This window comes from Anabrus simplex, chromosome 1, assembly GCF_040414725.1.
Source record: "Anabrus simplex isolate iqAnaSimp1 chromosome 1, ASM4041472v1, whole genome shotgun sequence".
Taxonomy (NCBI): domain Eukaryota; kingdom Metazoa; phylum Arthropoda; class Insecta; order Orthoptera; family Tettigoniidae; genus Anabrus; species Anabrus simplex.
Window position 1 is genome coordinate 798,903,354 of NC_090265.1, and position 23,771 is coordinate 798,927,124.

Consider the following 23,771-nt stretch of genomic DNA (forward strand, 5'->3'; position numbering starts at 1 on the left):
TTATGTCAAAACTTCACTAGTTGTCCCGGCCTAGCCAAAACTATAAACCAGGGTGATTCACGACCTTGAGACTATGACGTGAAGCGACTGTCACGTAGCGCGCGGAGTAACTTTCTGTATTTCGTTGTGTGTTATAATGTCAACAACATAGCGTCGGAACTTACCAGTCAACTTGCATCACGGTACAGTCAAGCTTTGGCAGTGGATTGCACTGAACCCCATCTACCCCAGCGCTGCTGGGGTAAAGAACTTTGTATTAACATTTTCTAATTATTCCTTAGAACGCTTTTTATAATGTTTAAAAATTGCGAACATCTAAGTCAAGCCAAGTACAGCTGCCTCGACAATCTGCTCACACTACCGCAGTTCAGCTTCTCTAGCGAGCTGGGTTTCCTTGCCGAGCGAAATTTAAGGTCGCTTGGGTGACGCATGCACTTGAAACTTCCTCGAGGCGGAGCTGTGCCCCTCCCCCGACAGTAATGTATGGCGACAGACCAGCTAGATTAAGTAAGGAGTGTTAGTTTTAATACTTGACACTCGAAGTCTTCAGTGCCACACACTAGAGACTGCAAGAAAAATTTCATCATCTTAACAGTATAGTCACTTGCACATCGTCTTGCTAATAAAAATAGAGCCAGTATATGAAATCAATTGCAATATCGAAGAATATATTTTAGTCTTGGGTTTCGGCATGTATACAGTTTCTTCGGGCAATTCACTGATGGCACGTGTAGAGTACTGGTATGTGTTTCGATAGCCGCAGAAAAATATTTAGGTTGCCCAGCATGAACACAGAGTTAAGCGCGAATGGTTGTCTGTGATGGTGGTATATAGTGAATTTTTGTAGTGTTCCTCTTGGATTATAGGTGAAGGTTTAGCGAGTTCTGTGGCATTCTTCATGAATATAACGTGTGTTATACGTCGTGACAAATATTTTCCCTCTTCTGTCGTTGATGCACGTACACACACGTATGCGAGTGAAACTATAAAACTTCAAGGACGGTATAATACCAGTTAAATTTTGCTGATTAGTTTAGATTGGGCTTTTTAAGTAAAAACAAATAGTTAGTCCCAGTGTATTTTTGTGAAAACCATGACTGTACTATCACGAAGCGTCACCGGATGAAACTGTAAGCACATTGTTTAAAATCTGCTATAGATTAAGTTAGGATGGTGTCGTCACTGCCGTGAATATCAATTTGGAAGTATGTGCGAGCGTGTGGTTGAAAATATTCCTGAAAGATATTTCTCAGGTAGACCTTTCCACGAAAAATGCAGCCGTATAAAATGGTAATGTTGACTTTAGAGACTGTAGTGGGGTTACGATTGTTTATATTTTAAAAACTTTTTTGCAGCTGGGCTAATGAATATGTTCACCGCCACTGAATTGGCACTGTTGTTTGGCAATATGGTGGGAAAACGGTTCGGGCGATATTTAACGAAGAGAGAGAGTTGTTTGTTGTTCTTGTTGCTGACATTAGTACAGAACGAAATACAGACAGGTACTCGGTGTGCAACGTTATCGTTGCTTCACGACATGGTTTCAAGGTTGTCAATCCAAACAGGTAATCCTTGATAACATACTGTAGACCCATGTATTGTGATGGAAATTTCACTGCACGACTAATAACACCTCTACTTTACAGGCGATTTGCGGTTTCTATTAACTGGCGAACTATTTGACTGACAATATTATTGTATCGCGTTGTAGGTGTAGAATTATTTTAAGAACTGCTGTAGTACTTATTATTAGATCAAATACTTTCGAGTTTGGAAAATGTATCATAATTGTATTTATGTAGTGTTTGAGGAATGTAAGCTGTGAAATTAAAGTCTAGGATTGGGCCTAAGTACAACCTCTAAATTTTTCTTTAAACAAGTGTCGGGGGAAGAAAAATACCGTCATGACGAGCGTCTTAGCGTCCGGTAAACGAATAACTAAATTTGGCATTCGTATGTTAACAACAGAATGAGTTTTAGGACCAAGAGGGCGGATCCCAGTCAAATGAAGGACTGAATAGCGCTATAGATCTAAGAGACGGAAAACTCACATTCCTGATTCTCTTCAAACGCTACTGATGAGCTCAAAGATCGTGTTAGAGAGCAGCTGTGGTCTCTGATGTTGGACGTATCAAGAATGTAAAGGTCAACAGTCAGTCACGAAAGATAACTCTTAAGTTGTGTCTGAACAGTCACACCAATGACCAATGAAGGCGAAGAAAAATTATAATCGTACCGAATGGATTTCTATCAACTTCTGATGATAAGATTCAAAGAGTTCTTGGTTGAAAGCAGTCCCAGAAGGATAATGTAAAACTATACTCTTTCACCATAAAAGCTCATAGTAGACATGAATTACCGACAGAAAGGAGAGAAAGATAAAGAGAGCGGCATTAAGTAGAAATCATGTAAGCAGTATGACTTAGTATGCTGATGGCATGAGATGACAGACTGTGCCGAAAATTTCCAATATATCATCTTGGAAAAGAGGACAAGTCCAGCGACTATGATATAAAAATCAGTCCATAAAAATCTCAGGAATAACATAATATCAGTAGGTGGTAGTGGTGGTGGTGGTGGTGATTTTTTTTTGCTAGGGGCTTTACGTCGCACCGACACAAATAGGTCTTATGGCGACGATGGGATAGGAAAGGCCTAGGAGTTGGAAGGAAGCGGCCGTGGCCTTAATTAAGGTACAGCCCCAGCATTTGCCTGGTGTGAAAATGGGAAACCACGGAAAACCATCTTCAGGGCTGCCGATAGTGGGATTCGAACCTACTATCTCCCGGATGCAAGCTCACAGCCGCGCGCCTCTACGCGCACAGCCAACTCGCCCGGTGTGGTGACTTTTGCTATAAGAGGAAGAACAACTAATCACTGATCAAACGAAAGAAATAGAAGAGGCCCGATCGTTCAAAGAATGAACTATTGGAGAAAGAAAGAAGGGAAGAACCACAAAGGACGCAAAATGAATGGCTCCCTAGGCATCTCAAACCTATTACCGTCAGCGTCGCAGAAGAACAAGAATTAATCGAGGATGATCGAATAGGAAAGAAGAAAGTAGAAGTCTGGTAAAGCAAGTGGAAGCAATGCCACAATCAGTTAAGATAAAATAAGATCCCCTCTTATGCCTATAACGGCAAGCATGAGATATCGTAGATTTATTCTACCGCCCCTATCCGCAGGGGAAATAGCGGTAGGAAACAGCTCAACGATGTGGTGTGGTGGTGGTGATTATTGTTTTAAGAGGAAGTACAACTAGGCAACCATCCTCTATATAACACAAAACAGAGAGGAAAAATGGAAGGGATCCGACACTTCGAAAAATGAAAGATATAGGCCAAAAGAAAGATAAGGGCCACGGAAGGCGTGAAAATGAAAGACTCCTTAGCCCTCGAATGTTCTAATAGCGTCGGGGTCGGAAAAGAACAAGAGTTGACCAAGGGAGGTCGGGTAGGATAGATGTAACTGAGGAGTCATGTACAAGTAAGTGGAAACAATGCCAGGACTCGGATGAGAGCCCCACGGTCGCCAACCCACACTCCAAAGTTAAGAGCCCCTGGGGCCGTTCGACGAGGAATGACTACCACGTAGGAATTACGAAACGGGAGCAGGTGGATCATTTCAAAAATCTTTGGTTGCATTTCATCCCAGGATGGCGGTATATTCAAATTGAAGCAGTTAATATTATGCAAATTTAAGGCGTAGTATAGCGCCTTCTACGATATCAACGGCATTTTGATTTCCGATTTCGAAGTGGGCAGTTTTTCATTAGTGAGATTAATAAGAAGGTCGAGTCTTCAGTTTGTAAAGAAATATGTGAAATGGAACACTAATGATTAATACGTCATATAAAGTGAAGAGATTAAGTTCAATATGTTAGCATCTGATAAGATTCTGTATGCTTAACGACCAACTAACAAGAGGAACGGCGATGAATGTCCACTACTCTCATTATTGGAACCATGGAAGAACAAAACAGTATGATAACAGTTTGTATCTCTCGAACTAATGTTTGTCCTCTGCTTGCAAGTATTAAAAGGCGGTTGATATTGTATATCACACATATTTAAGAGACTGACTAATTCATATCTACTTCTTTCAAAAATGGGACAGTCAAATAAAAGATGATAAACAGTTTGTGGTATTTCACAGGTACAAGTCTACGGCTTCTGGATATTGATTTTAAACCTCTCAAAATATGACCCACATTTTCCATGTCCTGATATGGACTGTGTTATAATTTCGTGTGGCTATTTCTAGCCGAGTGCACCCCTTGTAAGTCACACCCTCCGATGAGGGTGGGCGGCATCTACCATGTGTAGGTAACTGCGTGTTATTGTGGTGGATGATAGTGTTGTGTGTGGTGTGTGAGTTGCAGGGTGTTGAGGACAGCACAAGCACCCAGCTCCTGGGCCATTGAAATTAACCCGGCCGGGAATCGAACCCGGGACCCTTTGATCCGAAGGCCAGTACGCTGACCACACAGCCAACGAGTCGGACATAGACTGTGTTAAAATATGGTCATGTGTTAATCTACTTTTCAGTCTATCAAGGATCTTCGAAAAGAACAATTTCCTTGTAAGCTGACCTCTTAAGCTAATTATCCATATATTTTATTCCACATATTCTTATACGTTTTCAGTTCCTTTTTGACAAATGGAATAGGTTAATTATCATACAATATATTAACAAAGTGTCAGGAGAGGTCGCAGATTCTTTGGCAAATTCATTAGCTATCTCGTTCCCTTCTGTGCCGTCATGACCTCGTACCCGTTTCATGCAGATACAATATGCTTGTTGCAGTTTAATAACAATAACTGAAGTCGCGGAAGTCGCTCGGGTGAAACTTACTCGCTTCGAGTGAAATTTCGCACTACCCAAAACAGAGCGCAATTCAGAGCGAAAAATAGAGCGAGTGGGGCGAGCCGCCTTCGATAAGCCTGAACGCTTCTACTCTTGTTTTGCAGCCAACATGGAAACTTCATATGACATTAAACTCCGCAGCATAACTTAACAGTTTACGAAAACTAAAGACATATACAAGCTGGACAAATCGCCATGGGTATACAACAACGGAGTCATCGTCATTTCAACGGATTTTAAACTGAAATGCAACGTCATCATGTACCATATTTTATTTCATATTCATCTGTGCAAGTGTTATAGTGTGTTTTAAAGTTATATTTCATATTCATCCAAGCAGGTGTTATACTGTATTTAAAGTTGTTTTAAGGTTATATTGTACCGAGCTCGATAGCTGCAGTCGCTTAAGTGCGGCCAGTATCCAGTATTTGGGAGATAGTGGGTTCGAACCCCACTGTCGGCAGCCCTGAAGATGGTTTTCCGTGGTTTCCCATTTTCACACCAGGCAAATGCTGGGGCTGTACCTTAATTAAGGCCACGGACGCTTCCTTCCCAGTCCTAGGCCTATCCTGTCCCATCGTCGCCATAAGACCTATCTGCGACGTAAAGCCAATAGCAAAAAAAAAAGGTTATATTGTGTTTGCCCGATTTGACTTGTTGGCTGATGATGGCACATAGTTTGGTGCCGAAACTAGTACCTCATGTGAACGATATGTGATTCATTCACGTTAATAAATATCTTTGTATTGAATAGGAGGGACCCTCTTAATTTCAATTATTGTAATCCCACTTCAATACGGATCATGAAATTTCTAAATATTAATAAGCAGTTTAATAAGTCTGATCTTATACTGTATTAATAGCAATCGGATGTAATTTATATTTGTCTTGAATTGCATTCAAAGCAGCCTGAGAATCGCCCACTATACAATTAGCGCTGTCGACCGATTAAAAATGGTGATCGATTAACCGATTAATTGGATTATAATCGTGTTCTCATAGTATCCTTGACGGCTTTATTTAAACTTACTTGTAGAGTGTGGACTGCACGCCGAAAGTTGTCGTACTTTGATGTCTCAACTCCTAGAACGATATTTCTTGTATTGTCAGTGGAAACAGAGACAAGTTTGTGTTCCAACCCCCATTCAAGAACTACATCTTCAAACTCTTTTGTGCAGTTAGCGACATTGTGGTTTTCTCTATGGTGTTTAACTTGTAATGTTAAATGACGATACTACACATTTGAATCAATCCCACGAGCTGTAACCCCAAGTAGTTAAGAAGATTAAAAATCCCCCGCGAGATTAACAAATTCTACTTGTTTCAGTTCATCTAATAATTCGACCTTTCTACGACATACAGCTTGTCCCATTTTTTTTGTTTGTTTGTTTGTTTGTTACTGAGTCTAGAGAGAAACTAATAAGTGAGAAATGAGAGCTTCAAGCAAAACCTATTCAATACCACCATCAGAGACAACGCGGCCTACTATCCTGCACAATCCACTTCACTAGTCTATTCGTATTTTCAGTTTCTACATTAAGGGGACACATGCTACTATTAGGTGCTCTAGCGTTGACAGAGAATAAGAACTGGTAGAGACAATGATAGATGTAGGTACACTGTGGAAGGGATGAATATGTTTAAGATTACACTGAAGTCTACTTGTACTTCCAACACAACGTTTTTCCGCATTTCTTACAAAACACTGTTTTTCCGTCTGTCATCTTAAGCTGCGTTTACACTAACGAAACTCCCTCGCGGAAGTCGTTCGGGTGAAACTTACTCGCTTCGAGTGAAATTTCGCACTACCCAAAACAGAGCGCAATTCAGAGCGAAAAATAGCGCGAGTGGGGCGAGCCGCCTTCGATAAGCCTGAACGCTTCTGCTCCAGTTTTGCAGCCAACATGGAAACTTGTTTTGTCCCTCCAGCCGCTGCAGCCGCGTTTTCCATCATGCCAATGTCATTTCTGATCAAAAAAGGGAAGAAGAAAAATCGGCGCCCTCGACGATGGTGGAGCAAACAATTATTCCTTGGAAGAAGCCAATATGGAAACAGCGTTATGAGAGAAATGGTACAGGAACCCATTGATGATAAAATTAAGAACTTCGTCCGCATGAGTACCCAAGATTTTGAACAACTCGTTTCACTGATCAGTCAAAAAGTTGAAAAACAAGACACAACATTCAGAGAAGCAGTAACAGTGAGAGAAAGGTTGGCTGTCACACTGCGTTTTTTAGCAACTGGTGATTCGTACACAAGTTTGCAGTATTTATTTAAAATATCGAAGTGAACAATATCAAAAATTGTCCCAGAAGTTTGTGATGCGTTGATTGAAACACTTCAGGATTATGTGAAGGTAAGGATAATAACTAATCACATTTAAAACAGTAAATAGACTCGGTATTATATATGTATTTAAAAAAAAGTCAAATGAACAAATAGGAATGCTAATAATTAAAAATCACACAATATTAATTCAATTTAAAAATACATTTCGTATCCAAACCGCACCCATTCAAACAATAGCGTTTGATATATTTGTTAATTGTTATGGATCAATAAAAAATGGGTGAAAATTTAAAATAAAGATAAAATATTGGAAGGAAAAATAAATCACAAACCAAGTAAAATCAGTCACAAGCGCAATAGCCCATCTAAATATGACGAATCCAAATGTTCAGGGCTTGTGTCTTCTGAACGTGGCGTTGTCTGCCCACTAGTGGAAGTTCTTCACAATGACCCAAAAATGCTTCAAAATAGTTACCGGTAGGTTTAAAAAAGTAATGAAATGACACAATTTTGCTTTATAAACCAATAGTAATAGCTTACCTGATCCAGTGACTCTGCTCTTATTTTCTTACGATCTTTCACTTCGATATGATCCCAGTAGCGCTTTCATCTTCGCTTTCACTGTAGAGATAGGAAAGTTTAGTTGAGAACTAATTTCCTTCCACGCATCTTCTTTTTTATTGCGATTGAAATAGTTTTTGTTTTTCGGATTCCACATAAAATTTCTATTTTTGTAGAGCTCGATGAGCTGCAAGCACTGTTCTTGATTCATCCCTCGCGCAACTACGGGGACCACGTTTACACCGAAAGAAATTCGATGAGCGAAACCCTTTGATGCGCGGACAAAACCCGACTGACCTCCGGCTCGCAGCGAGGGTCCTCACTCCGCAATTACTCAGGGGTGAGGGAGCGTCTACACTAGGAAATTGCGCTTAGTGTAAACGCAGCTTTACAACAGTCATTTAGTTTAAGTCCGGAAAATTCACCAAGTTTTCCTAGCATCGGTTCATAAGCCGCATTTGTAACCGAAGTTCACAAACACCTATTGTGAGTGCGAATATATATGCCTACTGTCTGCTGTATAACAACCGCACACGAACTGAGGTTTAAGTTTTAACTTTTTCTACTGTATCTTTCTGGTAACTCGTATATGCCCATTCCCACATTACCTGGAAATTCCTGGAAATGTCTTAACGGCAGTCGCTTCAAGTACCTTCCCACATCTTTCCATTATGCCGCCTGACTGTGCTTTTTAAAGGTCCGCCAATATACTGCAATGGTATAAGAGAAAGATATTAACATCAGCAGTTCATGCGCCCCTGCACTGCACGGCGCAAGGTGCAGGAGACGACTTCACTAGGTTGACCAAAGTGCAAACCCCTACTCCACTTCCCCTACACCTGTCTCACCCGTTCGGCCTGTCTTCGCCTTCTCCACCTTCCCCGCTGATTCTCCCTTCACAGCGAAATATTTATGTGCGGTGAGAGGTGACACTGTTGTATGAGACAATGTTACCGGTGTTAAAACACTCTTCTTTCAATTTGATTTGAGCAGACAATTTATCTTCTCTAGCTCTTCTTTTCCTTTACCTTTGCAATGATACCAGTTATGCATGGGACAAGGGACCGGCTGACAGCAATTTTGAGAGCCTTCTTTAAATTACAATCTAGTTCTACTCGCACGCAATCTAGTTTTCGTACAAGTTAAAACAAGAAAAAATACCTTTCACATATGCATGTGGAACCAAACATCGAAATAATCTTAGCTGCTTCTCGATTCAACTTAGGAAAATCTTCCTTCGACAAATTGTCATAGTATTTGAGCAAAGCCTTTGTATTGGAAAATAGACCTTTTTGATTAACTTATCACATAATTATTGTCCACAGATTAAGCATCTGGCGTTATCGTCATGACCGAGATAAATACGGAAGTTCCCAGTTCGATTGAAATGGATTTTCGGAAGTCTTTGCTTTCTTCGAAACAGGTTGCTCCAATATTATATTGTTGTCTTGCGCTTATCTATATCACTGATAAACAAGCCGTCTATCACCGAACGCTTCGTCCCCCTCAGAAGACTACACCATCCGAATTGAGCCGAGTCGAAGATTTGCACGCGTGAGATTTTGGGCGTTTGAGAGGCCCTGGCTTACTTTAATGACCAGTCTATCATACAATAACTGAGGATAGCACACCAAATGGCAAATAACAATACACTGGTTTTGCGCCACGAAAAACAGCTATTTTTCCTTCACTACACTACAATTTCAATGGGTTCGATTAATCGACTAAAGCATATTGATGGGTTAATCGGATTTTTATTAATCGGCTAATCGGTTCGATTAATCGATTAAACCGACAGCTCTAATTACAATTATGACTCTTAATCCATTCAACTGTCTGTTGTAATGCGCAGAATTCTGCTTGAAATATTGAACATTCTGAAGACAATCTGAACTTTTCAGCATCAATCTCAATGTTATCCACAAAAGCATACCGCGCAAGCCAACGATAATTTTCCTTGCAAATCAGAGAGCCATCTGTATACATATCAAAATGATGGAGGCCTCTTAATGCACTTTCCCGCACCTCTGGTGCAACTTATAAAATCTTCTCAGGATTCATGACACCCATTTTCATTAAAATAAGATATATTATCAAGGAAGTAAATAAATTCGAATAATTTCAATTATTCGTAATTGCCGGATTGAAAACACAAGCGGCAGAGAGCTGGCCGTCTGAGCACAAGTTGGCAGGCTCGATCCCGGTTTAGTCCGGTGGTATTTGAAACTCAAATCCGTCACCCTCGTGTCGGTAGATTTACTGGCGCGTTAAAGAAATACTGCGGGATAAAATTCCGGCACCTCAGCGTCTCCGAAAACCGTAAAAGTAGTCTGTGGGACGTAAAACATTATTACTAATAATACTAATAGTAGTAGGGCCTAATTGTCATGTACCAATTATTATCCCCGTTGGCTTATTCCTACAGTTCTAAGCGCGTGTTTGTTTTGTATCACCACGGTATCAGATTGAAGTTGAAGAGGGGAAAAATACTGAAGATATTCCCAAATGAGGAACCCACTTTTCATCTCATTTATCGTCACAGAGCTGAGTACACCTCTCAGGTGGTGGTGGTGGTGGTGGTGGTGGTGGTGGTGGTGATTATTATTTTAAGAGGAAGTGCAACTAGGCAACCATCCTCTATATAACACTAATCAGAGAGAAAAAATGGAAGGGATCCAACACTTCGAAAAAAAAAAGGTATCGGCCAAAGTAAGACAAGAGCCACGAAGGACGTGAAAATGAAAGACTCCCTAGGCCTCGAATGTTCTAATGCCGTCGGGGTCGGAAAAGAAAAAGAGTTGACCCAGGGAGGTCGGATAGGATAGATGAAAGTGAGAAGCCAGGCACAAGTAAGTGGAAGCAATGCCAGGACTCAGCTAAAGACCCCGTGGTCACCAATCCACGCCCCCAAGTTGAGAGACCCTAGGGCCCCTTTTAGTCGCATCTTACGGCAGACAGGGAACACCATGGGTGTTATTCTACCACCCCCACCCACAGGGGTAAACAGCGAGCGAGTTAGAGAAGCAGTTGGGGTTTGTTTATGCTATTTAGTCTTAAAAAGGTAGCTGGCGAAGACTTCAAGTCATGTATCCCAACATTCCTTGTAGGCCTACAGTCAATAACATACGCAAGTACACATTTCGGCCCAAGTCAAGAAGTCGAAAATGATTTTTGTCCAGTTAGATCGTGAAAATAACACACTGTGGTGGTGGTGGTGGTGGTGGTGGTGGTGGTGATTATATTAAAAGGAAGTACATCTGGACAACCATCTTCCTGCACACAGTGCATCGTGTGGTTCTCGCTCGACTAGAGTTGCCACCGTGTTCACGGACCTGAACCCTATCTAACCTCTCCTTCTTCTAGTGCTCTATCCGTCATCGGATAACAAGAAGGAAACTGATCGTGGACCAGCAACGTAGTATACTATTTCACATTTAATTTCGAAAAATTGTCACGTCGGGTGAGCTACCGAGTCTTCAGAAATTAAGACAGGACGGAATTGAATACGCTAGCTTGGAAAGGAAGACATCGACTTCTAACTCCTGATTCGCCCAGTCACGGACGTAAGTAAAAGCACTTAATGAATAGGAGAAACATGAGCAATTACAATGTTAGTCTTTTCTCAATTTTACTAGGAAGTAAAGTACGCTTGAGTGTTAATTCCATACCTTATCCCCCCAGTTTATTAACGTTTTAAATTGCCAAGTGTTATGAGAGCTTATTTTTACGTGTTCACTGTTATCTCGCCGCAGGTACTAATAAAGGAGATGATCAATCTAGCTGTTGTTACTTTCGACACCAACTTAAACAAACTATCAATCGATGCAAGGATCAAATCTCATTCAGTATGCAGACTCGCGTAGACAAAACAATGCCGGGGACTGAAAGTAGCAGTTTTAATCTTGAGTTACAGACGAAGTCCACAGTCTCATTTGAGGAATGTTGTGAAGCAGTACTACCGCACTTTCACACTGTATATACTGTAAATAAATCAGGTTGATGACTACCTTAACCTTGAATGCTCCGCTGCCTTGAGTTGGTTAAGGTGATAAAGCTTATCAACTGGAAATCATTTCATTACGGCCGTGTGACTGTGAGGAAAATCTGTGTTAATTTCGTATGTTTATTATATCCTGGCCTAATCCTGTAAAGCAGGCCCTTTGATAATGGTGGGCCAGTGAAGTGCAGGAAAGTGTAGAGAAGTAGTAAAATGAAATGGCGTATGGCTTTTAGTACCGGGATATGTCCGAGGACTTCGGCTCGCCAGGTGCAGGTCTTTTGATTTGACTCCCGTAGGCGACCTGCGCGTCGTGATGAGGATGAAATGATGATGAGGACGACACATACACCCAGTCCCCGTGCCAGGGGAATTAACCAATTATGGTTAAAATTCCAGACCCTGCCTGAAATCGAACCCGGGACCCCTGTGACCAAAGGCCAGCACACTAACCATTTAGCCATGGAGCCGGACTAGAGAAGTGGTGTCCAACCTTTTCCAGCTGGCGTCTCCTTTTGTAAGCTCTGCAAATTCCATGCCATGAACAATACCGTTATTAAATTACCGGTTTTCTTTTTTTTATCAGTAACACTTACATATGAGAATAATAAAGAATGAATTAGTGGATTAACTCCACCTCCGGAGGGACCGTCAGTGCCCTCAGAGTGATGTCTCCAAGCCTATAAAAAGGAGGAGGGTGAATGGCTGATCAATCAATCAATCAATCAATCAATCAATCAATCAATCAATCAATCAATCAATCAATCAATCAATCAATCAATCAATCAATCAATCAATCAATCAATCAATCACCACTGATCTGCATTTAAGGCAGTTGCCCAGGTGGCAGATTTCCTACCTGTTGTTTTTGTGGTCTTTTCTTACATAATTGCAGAGAATTTGGTAATTTATTGAACATCTCCCTGGTTTTTGAGTCTTGAGGGGTGCGCTGTTGCCGAGAGGCTGCAACCATTAAAACTCAATAAACACTTAAAACTGATTGCTGAGCTGCCAATGTAACCAGTAAATCACATTCAACAACGGGCAAGATGAGGGCCATCGATACCCGGCACCTTAACACGGGGTATACTCTGCTAAGGTATGGTCACCGTAACAGAAGACTCTATAGTCCTCCAGGTTGGAGATTGGGCGAGGGATTGACAATTCTACCCCAGTAAAAACTCTACTGTTGAGGCAAATATTACAGCTCTCCAAGAGGTAAAGTGGATAGGAAACTGAATGAGAGAGAAGAAATACTGCACACTATACTACAACTGTGGTGATACACACCAAATGAGCACAACTTTCTTTGTTGACAGGGAAGGTAAACAGCGTGTAATTGGCTTCACATCTGTCATGAGTCATGACTTATGACCGTATCTGCTACTTACGAATCAAATGTAAGTTCTTTAATTGAAGCATAATAAATACACATGCTGCTTTGGCTAAGGGCGATTTCTAACTAGCGTTAATATGCCGAGATACTTATGGTTACTGGAACCACATTTCCATAACCTTATCACGATAATAATTTTGTGAATAACACCAAATTTTGCTTTCGCTATTTAATAAAGCTAAGAAACAGTAGGAATATCCTTTTCTTTTAAACATGGTCTTAGCCTAGGGTATGGCCCTCTTCATGTAATATCAAATAGCATAGTATATACAGTTATAAGTGGAAGAGCAATTAACAGAAACTAAGGTACGGATATAATTGAAAAGGATAAATTCAGAGCGTTTTTATTAAATTAGTTCGGCGATATTGTGAGCTTGTGTTGACGGTCATTATGTGTCTAGCATTGGGACAGAAATACCAAAACTTGAAACAGATACTAGAGCTGTGCAAAAAGAGAGCCTTAAATGAGTCTACAAGTCGCTTTCCACAGCTCTAATAGGCAATATTCCAACATTTCATTGAAGAAATAGCTCAGACGGAAGAGCACTGGCCTTTTGAGCTTAGGTTGGTGAGTGCGATTCAGACTCAGTCCGATAGTATTTTAAGGTGCTCAAATAAGCCAGCTTCGTGTAGGTATCATGTCCTACACGAAAAAGTTCCGGCACCTCGGCGTCTCCATAAACAGTAAAAATAATTAGTGTGACGTAAAACCAATACCATTATTTATTGTTTTAGCAACGTAGAAATCCTCAGTCTTAACCATTTTCGGTATTAGAATTTGACCCTCACATTTCTGAACAATGCAGCTTATGAAGAAGTCTTAGGGATCATTTAAAAGGTTCGAGGTGTTTATCGTGTTCATACGAACACCTTCTTGACATCAGAGAGTTCTGGTCAAAAACTGAAAACTAACTTCATGCTCAAGCCGGGCCTGTCATAAAAATAACATTCTGTAGATATCTGCAAGCACAATAATCTGACGGTTAATTTAATGGCGTGTGGCCTCAGGAGAGGCCTGGTGCAGGTCTTTCGATTTGACGCCGTAGGCCACCTGCGTGTCTTGATGAGGATGAAATGATGACGCCGACACGTACACCCAGTCCCCATGCCAGGGGAATTAACCAATTATGGTTAAAATTCTCGACCCTACCGGGAATCGAACCCGGAACTCCTGTGACCAAAGGCTAGCACGGTAACCATTTAGCCATGGAGCCAGACATCTGACGGTGATAGCACCGATAAGCACACTGTTAAACTGCACACCAACAAAAATAATTATACTAATCTTACCTATATACTGAAAACACAAGAGGAATAAAGAGCAATGATGATGCAATAACTATTTTTAAATGAAATTCCAATTAGCAATTCTTACGTCTGTAAACTGTTAAGTTCTTGAGATATAGACATACACGTTCATAAAATTCGTCCCTCTTTTCACTCCCTTAGTGACGGAATATCCAATTTTTTTTTTTTTTTTTGCTATTTTGCTTTACGTCGCACCGACACAGATATGTCTTATGGCGACGATGGGATAGAAGTGGCCTAGGAATTGGAAGGAAGCGGCCGTGGCCTTAATTAAGGTCCAGCCCCGGCATTTGCCTGGTGTGAAAATGGGAAACCACAGAAAACCATCTTCAGGGCTGCCGACAGTGGGGCTCGAACCCACTATCTCCCGGTTACTGGATACTGGCCGCACTTATCCAATTTCTTTACGCTCAGTGATGGTGAGTCAGTCAGTCAGTCAGGACATGTTATTTTATGTATACAGATGTATACACCCGTGATTTTGTAGTTTAGTCCATGCAAGCATATTATTCAGTATGGCCTGGTCACTGCCATGTACAGTTAAGAGTCGTACAGCATCCTCTGAGCTACCTGGTGAGTTTCATTTTAGATAACAGAAGTTCGCGCAACCTCGAATAACAGAAGTATAGTTAGTCAAACTACATTGGAACTCTTTTTCTTCAGCTTTCAACAAAGGTTTTAAAGGAAAACTGCACATATCCGAGATCATTCAGAGCGATACATTTTATGTGAAGCTCTGGATATTTCATTTGTATCACTGTTCACTATCTATAAACCAAACCAAACCCCATGGGGCAACAGCCTCAAAGGACCATGGCCTACCAAGCGACCGCCGCTCAGCCCGAAGGCCTACAGATTACGAGGTGTCTCGTGGTCGCCACGATGAATCCTCTTGGCCGTATTTCTTGGCTTTCTAGACCGGGGCCACTAGCTCACTGTCAGATAACTCTTCAATTGTATTCACGTAGGCTGAGTAGACCTCGAACCAGCCCTCGGACGCAGGTAAAAATCCCTGACCTGACCGGGAATCGAGTCCGGGCTGGCTCTCTCTCTATATATACCAATGGTCGGTAAAGAGGGCTCAAGTATCGATTTCCATTCGTAAAACTGGGCCAATCCATACGAAGTTCTGACCCTAATAAATTGAGAAAATGGCCAGGAAGAAGGAGATTATTCATGACATTAAGACAGCATATTCTTATTCTAAAATAACTGTATAATGGGAATTATTTTTTGTAGCACAGTGGGTCGGACAGTGCATTTCACGTTTATAATAGGGTTGGGCAGACCGGAACATTCAGTTGTTCCGCAACATTAGGAGGTTGAGGCGGAGTGTTTCGGTACAGGGTGCCGGCACGCGGGACACGGGACTGTAGAGAGAACTTCGAGAGGCAACATGACATGCTTCGCGTCAGCTGGAATGTGCCTGTACCGAACGTGCTGTTTCAAGGCCTCACTAGATAGATTAGTTGGCCTTGGCTGTGTCTGACTGTTGATACCGGCTGGGTGCCGCCCTGTGCTGGAGTGTAAACATTTTTTCATCCAGTTATATCTTTAATTCCAAAGCGATGACCTATATTTTTTGTGGGTTTAAAAGTTTCCTTAAAGTCCAAATTAATTTTTAACGCCAATCTCCGAGAAAGTGTTGAGGGAAATTTTCGAGATATTAAAGAAGGTAAATGGAAGTTGAGAGGGAAGGAATTCGAAGTGCAAAGAGCATAACAGCACGAAAATAATTAAACCGCACGAAAGACGGTAAACTTTACATAGTGTCGCATCGGAGTCCTGTTCAGGACTTTTTTACTAGAAGAAAACCGGACAGAGTAAATGCAATTTATGTTCTTCTATCTTCAACCGGCACAATGACAAGACATTTCATACTTAAACATCCCACAGTTTTCATTTTTGTGTTCTGCGTGTATATTGTGTTTAAGTATTATTTTCATGTTCTGCTTGTATAGTTTTATTTTTAATCTTTTTATATAGTGTTTAATTTTTATCTTCGTGTTTCGCTTGTATGGGTTAACTATTATTTTCGTGTTCCGCTCGTATATTGTGTACGTGAATAGAGCATTGACGAATGTTTCTTCAACTGTGCGAGTATACTTTTAATTGGTGAAAATAACATTGTGACATTTGTAAAAACATGTACTGCCAGTGTAATTGTGACAGGTGTGTTTCAGAATGAATGAAAATATTCTTATCCTAAAAAGAAAATTTAAGACATGATTTTTGGGTGAGTGTTTCATTCAGAGTTCCGACTGCTTTCTCACGTGCCTTGAAGTTTTATCCTGGTCCTAATTATTCACAATACAGGCCAATACATTCAACTGGCGAAAATATTTTTCAATTAGTTACTTTTAAATACTTGCACTGCCATTGTAACCGTGTTATGTGTATTTCATATTGACCGGAAAATCTTAATCTAAACGCAACCTTTAAACGTGATTATTGGGCGAGAATTTCAGTGTTCCGACTGTTCGTTCACGTTCCGTGCAGCTTTATGCTGGACATGGCCATAACTACATACAGGCACACACCAAACAGCATGTTCGGTACAGGCACATTCCCGCTGGCGCGGAGCATGTAATGTTGCCTCTCGAAGTTCTCTCTACTGCGCAGTTACAGTCCCGTGTCCCGTGCGCCCACTGCACAGTTCAGCTAGTAGGCGAAGGGCAGTGCATAGTGGCGCTTCTGACGGGACAGCAAGTCAGTGTCTCCGTCTCGCTTGAGAATGTTTCGGAACAATTGACACTCGGTGTTCTGGAACAGTTGAACATAACTGTACACCGGCAGTGTCCGAAACAGGGGCATAGTGCCCACCCCTAGTTTATAATGCAGTTTCGTTTACAAGAAATAGTGAAGGATATATAGACTTAATTTGCGTGTAAGAAACCAGTTTCCTTCCCATTCCTAAGCCTGTCCTATCCTATCGTCACCATAAGACCTATTTGTGTCGACGACGTAAAGATAAAAAACATCCCAGTTTATCCGGTACTCACCAACACTTTTGCAGGTAAGGTCTACCATCGAATAAAAAACAGCACACCCCAACATATCTAACTACAACTGAGTGTCACATTTTATTTATGAATTTTCATTCAATTTAAATGAAAATGTGTTACGTCCTGGAACCCAACGTTAAGTATTTTCAATCTTATATAGTGTATTCGTATGAAAAGTTGTACAAATATTTCTCAAGGATAAATTTTCAACTTCTATTCCAGCCTTTAAAGTAATTCAAACAGCAAACTAGCCGATTCTAACTGTAAACCACACATAGCTATCGGAGTGGCAAGGAAGAATATTTCTATTCGTGAGAGATAGCCTTCGTCGTCAAGTTTTAAGAATACTATTCGGCCTGTGAGGACAGGCTTTCCAAATTTATTCCAGATGTTATTCCACATACACATATCCTAATCGCAACCAGAAATAATAACAATTACACTACCACAGACATCACTCGGTTAATGAAATTGCTAGACTCATGTCCCCGCCTTAGCGGATAGGACTGCTAGTTTCCAGACAATATAATTACTCCACAGATTGATTTGAAAATTGACAATTGTCCTGGTGGCCGCCGTTCTGCATTAATTTATAGCGAGGGGTCTGTGTGTGCCTCTTATCCACTTATGAATTGTGAGAGCCTAAAACTAGAAAGCTGTACATTCGAGAAACTTGCTGTCCTAATACCGATGTTGCTAGTGGTTTTACGTCGCGCCGACACAGATAGGTTTTATGGCGACGATGGGATAGGAAAGGCCTAGGAGTTAGAAGGAACCGGCCGTGGCCTTAATTAAGGTACAGCCTAAGCATTTGCCTGGTGTGAAAATGGGAAACCAGGGAAAACTGCGACAGTGGGATTCGAACCCACTATCTCCCGGATGCAAGCTCACAGCCGCGCGCCTCTAACCGTACGGCCAACTCGCCCGGTAATACCGATGCTGACAGCAGTCTTTGAGGAAAGTATTTTCGAACATACTCCATGTTCTATTTCTGATATACATAACCCAATTCTAGCATAAAGTTATAACAATTACACTATCTCAGAAATCACAATAATTCAAGCTACCAATTATTTATGCACGCGATTGAAGAGCACGATGTATTCATTTTACGATTTGAAGACAACATGAGACACCGCGGAAAGATGTTTCCGCACTCCAATTCTATTTGAAATTCGAGAACCTGACATGACAATGCAGCAAGCTACTCGAGTTGCTATTGGCCGGAGCTCAAAGTGCGTAAGGTTTGAGGCCCAGTATAGCACTTAAAATACAGAAACAACAAATAAAACGAGAATGGCGTAAACTTCAACTACGACAAAGTTACGTTACTCTACATATAGCAAATATGTTACGGCATCTTTGGAAAGCCAAATATGATGTCTTAACAATATGTGCCGTCGATCACGTCCAGTTCTTAACCTCAGTATACAGTATTTCCTTTGACTTGCATTAGCAAACGAACGTGTGGTGATCGACGAAAGATGACCTTATAAATCGCGATTCCTTATAATAATTTTATTACAAATTTGCCTTTTAATTCCCACACCAATGCTTTCATTTGGTATTCTGTAAGAAACTAATGTACATCAAAGAAGGCAATAAAAAGTAGTCAGACGAAATGAAAGATTAAGATATATTCATCAGCACTGTTTTAATTAGCTTCCTAAGTATGAATTGAATGAAGATACAGGTATTGACTATAAATAAATTAGCTGTGCGCACAAACTCGATATCAATTGTGATTATCGATTATTTGAAGGGAAAAATCTTGGTCGCACACGTTGTTGCCCCTTTCAAGCATGAAAATTGTGCTTTCGTCCGGCGATGAATAAGTCACATCAAAGAATTCGGAAGACCATTTGAGGACTAAAATACAATGTAGATAGCAGTACTTCACTAAACTCACATAGCAGTTAACGAACATTGCAGCTTTAAAATGACTGCGAAGTTTTGCCTTAAACCATTATGCTCCGAAGCCATTACTGCCGCACCGTCACACGTTTGAGCGATTAATTTTGAGCCACACTTAAAATCGTCGATTGTTTGTACAGTGTTTTGCAGTAAACCATCAGCAGACCTATCAGAACTAACACATGAAAAATGCAAAAATCGTTCTTCAACAAATCCTCCTTTAGTTGTGTACCGCAGAATTATGGCCATTTGCGATTTCATAGAAATATCAGAGCTCCCATCTAAAATGAGAGCCACAAAGGGGGCTTCTGACACCTCTTTCTTAATTGTTTCAGCAATGACTTCACCAATTGAAAAAAATCAAACCATTCTGAAAAGATGACGACGTACTGAATCCATAATTCTACCTTGCTAAATATTGCAACTAGAAAATTGCAATTACAAGATGCAACTACAGTGCAACCGTAATTCTTTACTGCAAGCTCATCTCACGTTCCGTGGCGTTACAACTCACCGTGCGAAGCGAGCCTCCCATTCGAACGAGGTCGGAACACTTCGGCTGACCTCGGGTAATTAATAATGAGCTTCTAAATAATAATCCTCACTGCGAGAGATTTCGGCACTATCAGTAACAAAGAAATAAGTATTTAAGAATTTTAAGAAATATTTGATGAAGCTAAAGTCCACAGGGTGGAAATGTATTTAATTAGGCCTGGAGAGAAATTGGCATCTATGTTGGCAGTGAGGGAAGCGCGAGTCAAGGACACGCAATCAAAATGCACGCGAATTCACCTGTACGAAATTAATTAATTACGCCCGTTAACGGAACAGGGAAAATCACCAAACAACACCATCTTGACTTGAAAATTAGGTGAAATTTTTGGGGTGAGTCTCGAAGAAATCGGTCCAGTGGTTATCAAATTGTATGATTACACCACAATACATCACGACACGTAAATCGTCCCTAAGAAAGTCTTTAAATACCCCCACCTCAGACAGTAGCTTCACTCATGGTTGTCATGGTTCGCGAGGGTGGACGTGCGTCGTTTTAACATCAAGTAGAGGTCCTCAAGTGTTCCTTCAATGAACTTCTGAATTGTATTGAGTTAGTTGGCTCGAGATAGAAGATTTTACCAAGTGGTAAATGACCAATGAAGGCTCAATTAGCTATTGATACAATGTAGTTACGATATCTATCATAATCAGTAAAGAAAATAATTAATTGAATTAGTATAGGATTCCTGAACTTCTCAAATGGAAACGGCGAATTCATAGATAACTTTCGTGAATTACTGTGACACGGTGTATTTTTGAAATCGGTAAAGGGAACTGCAGAGATAAGCTTCGGGTTTCATATCTTTAAAACACCTGGCCTAAGGGGAATTTGGACGTTCTCACAGACGAGAGTTGGGTCCTCGGCCAGAAGCAGAGCGGTTGTACATATTGTGTGTGTCTAGAATAATGTATTATTTACGTTTGTTGGATCAATTAAAGTGTAGTATCTGTGTAGTTATAAGTAATGTATAGGAGAAGAATGTGCTCTTCAATCATGTGTGGCTAAGTTTGAGACGAGCTGGCACAAAATGGAGCCATGATGTCTACGACACAGTCACAGGTCTGTCTTATTTAAATATCATGTTTTGTAGTTAGAATGTACAGTGGAGTAGGTTAATAATTATTATTGTTGAGAAAATTGGACCAAAACCAAAAAGACAAAAAATGCACAAAAAATGACGAGGCCGAAAAAGCTGATTTTAAAACGCCAAAATGGTAACAACACCAAAATGATCAATTCTGTCATTATTTTGCTAGACCACAGCCTGGATGAAGTGTGATGGAAATCAGACTCTTTGCATTTACAGTATTTTGATGGGAATTACACGACATCAATGATACCGTATTAGTAATGAAGTACCTAGACCGAGCACCTTTCTTAACTTCAAAAAATAACATGTTAACTTTAAAGGTAAGTGGGGCGAGCCTTGATGTTACAGGAGAGGGAATCGCTTCACCAATTCACCAGGGCGAACTCGCTGCGCTCGTTCACATCGGTTAAGTGTGTTTAGTCCTCAGCCCGAAAGCAGGTTGGATCCTCAACAGCTCCGCCATCAGTTGTCATAGATGGCTAGGCATCACTGAAGAGGCGTACTAGGGAAATGAGGAGTGAGGTAGTTTCCCGTTGCTTTCCTCACCGAGCCAGAAGTTGCTATTACATATCAGTCTGCCAAGCCTACTAAAATGCATGCACCAACCGACCCTATGAGCAATATTTTCACACCATTCATACCAGGGACCGGCTGTAGAAGGAATGGCATTACTAGCATCACTCATACCTCAGCCACTTTCATTTTGTCAAAGCGAAGGATAAAGCTGAGACAGATCAATGAAAGTAACAAAATTGCTCTAGCCCACACCAGAAGACACAGTGCACTGTAAACACTAGGTCCGCCAGCAAAGGCATATCGGTTAAATAAAATATACATTTGGTTTAAACATTATATATATATATATATATATATATATATATATATATATATATATATATATATATATATATATTATGTTAAAGTATAGTTTGGGCGCAGTTATAAGCAGCCGTTTTCGAGATAAGTCGCACACACACACACGCACGCACGCAAACTGCTTCATTAGTATAGATATATTATTATTAGTACAGTAGGTATAGACTAATAATAATCTATTATTAATCTGTTTTATTTGGGGCGGTGGGAGGTAGTTTAGGGGGGAGGGAGTCGCGCTGTAGCCTTGGAGGGGGATTTGTGTGGAATTGTCAGTCGAGATTATTTCTGAGTCATTAAACAGGCAGCCACGTCCAAGGGCTGTGGGGAAGTGTCAGTATTTTTTGCAGTTTGTGGAAGTGTCAGTGTGGGGAACTGCAATGTAATCATTCTAAACTGCATGTTCAGCTCTGGATTTTTTTGTAAAGTGGGCAGATGAAGCAATGAGTTATACTTTCACATCCTGTCTACGATACCTGTTGTCAAAAAAAAAAAAAAAACCAGAATCTGCTACAGTGAACACACCAAAGTAAGAATTAAGTGCAAACAAAATAAAATCTATAAATGAAGGTTCTACTTTCAGCTGTTACTTAGTTCGTCACTAGTCATAAATGGCTACTCCATATTTTACGTAGCCGCACGACAAACGACCTTGCCCCAGGCAACGTACCAATGAACGACATAGCAGAGGCAGCAGCAGCCTGTAGACCTTGGCTTGACATGTTACATCTACCATGTGCTGATTTCAAGCCAATGATGTCTATATTAACTTTTTATGGAAATATTACGAGCACACATTTCTTTAACTATTACGCCTTCAAGAGTGGCAGAGGATCCTAATGAGTTTGTTCTCAGGCTAGTATTAGTAGTCGTAATAGTAGTAGTTCATGTAGAAAAAATATTTACCCTAATGTAACATTTGTTATGTTCGTGTTTGAGTAATCAGTCCATAGACTGGTTTGTTGCAGCTCTCCACGCCACCCTATTTTGTGCTAACCTTTTCATTTCTATGTAACTGTTGCGTCCTACTTCTGCTCTAAATCTGCTTGTCATATTCATACCTTGGTCTATCCCTACCGTTCTTACCGTCTACATTTCCCTCAAAAACCAACTGCACAAGTCCTGGGTGTATTAAGATGTGTCCTATTATTCTAACTCTTCTTCTGGTCATATTTACCCAAATCGATCTCCTCTCATCAATCAATTCCTAATTACAGATTTTCAACCTCTTATAACATGAATTGTATCATTACATAATAATTATACATCCATGCAATCAGATGTAATCTAAAGAATAACTTGACTGAGCTCGATAGCTGCAGTCGCTTAAGTGCGGCCAGTATCCAGTAATCGGGAGATAGTGGGCTCGAGTCCCACTGTCGGCATCCCTGAAGATGGTTTTCCGTGGTTTCCCATTTTCACACCAGGCAAATGCCGGGGCTGTACCTTAATTAAGGCCACGGCCGCTTCCTTCCAATTCCTAGGCCTTTCCTCTCCCATCGTTGCCCTAAGATATATCTGTGTCGGTGCGACGTAAAGCAAATAGGAAAAAAAATAACTTGAACATTTTGACTTCCTCATTGCAGACATTAAAGAGCTCTATTCCCAGCATACCAACAATGCAGTCTATGTATTGGATGCAAGTGATGCCTGTGCTGTGAGTGAAGACTATGATTTCATAATACAACATGTGACAAAGTTCGGTGAATAGTCCTGTACCATGAACACAGATGAACAATGCACGACAGTGACCTTACCGTCCTTCGAAATAGTCCCCTCCCATAACTATGCACTGCTGAGATCGACGATACATGTCCTGGAAACTTTGCAAGAAGGCTTCCTGTGGGATGGTGTTCAAAAGCCTCGTCACGTTTCGTTGGATGTCAGGAATATAGTCAAATCGCTTTAATTTCAA

At 40.8% G+C, this 23,771-nt stretch overlaps 1 protein-coding gene across 8 annotated transcripts in view; it reads right to left on the reverse strand.

Moving 5' to 3' along the window:
- The window catches only part of LOC136857546 (glycerol kinase 3), a 462,535-nt gene that overhangs the window by 243,279 nt on the left and 195,485 nt on the right, over positions 1 to 23,771 (reverse strand). The window contains exon 1 of one of the 8 annotated variants that reach the window (XM_067136296.2): positions 7,697 to 7,732. The exons of the other annotated variants lie outside the window; for them this stretch is intronic. The gene's annotated coding sequence lies outside the window, so the exon portion shown is untranslated. Of the gene's footprint in view, positions 1 to 7,696; positions 7,733 to 23,771 lie in introns of those variants that run through there. 8 annotated transcript variants of the gene reach the window in all.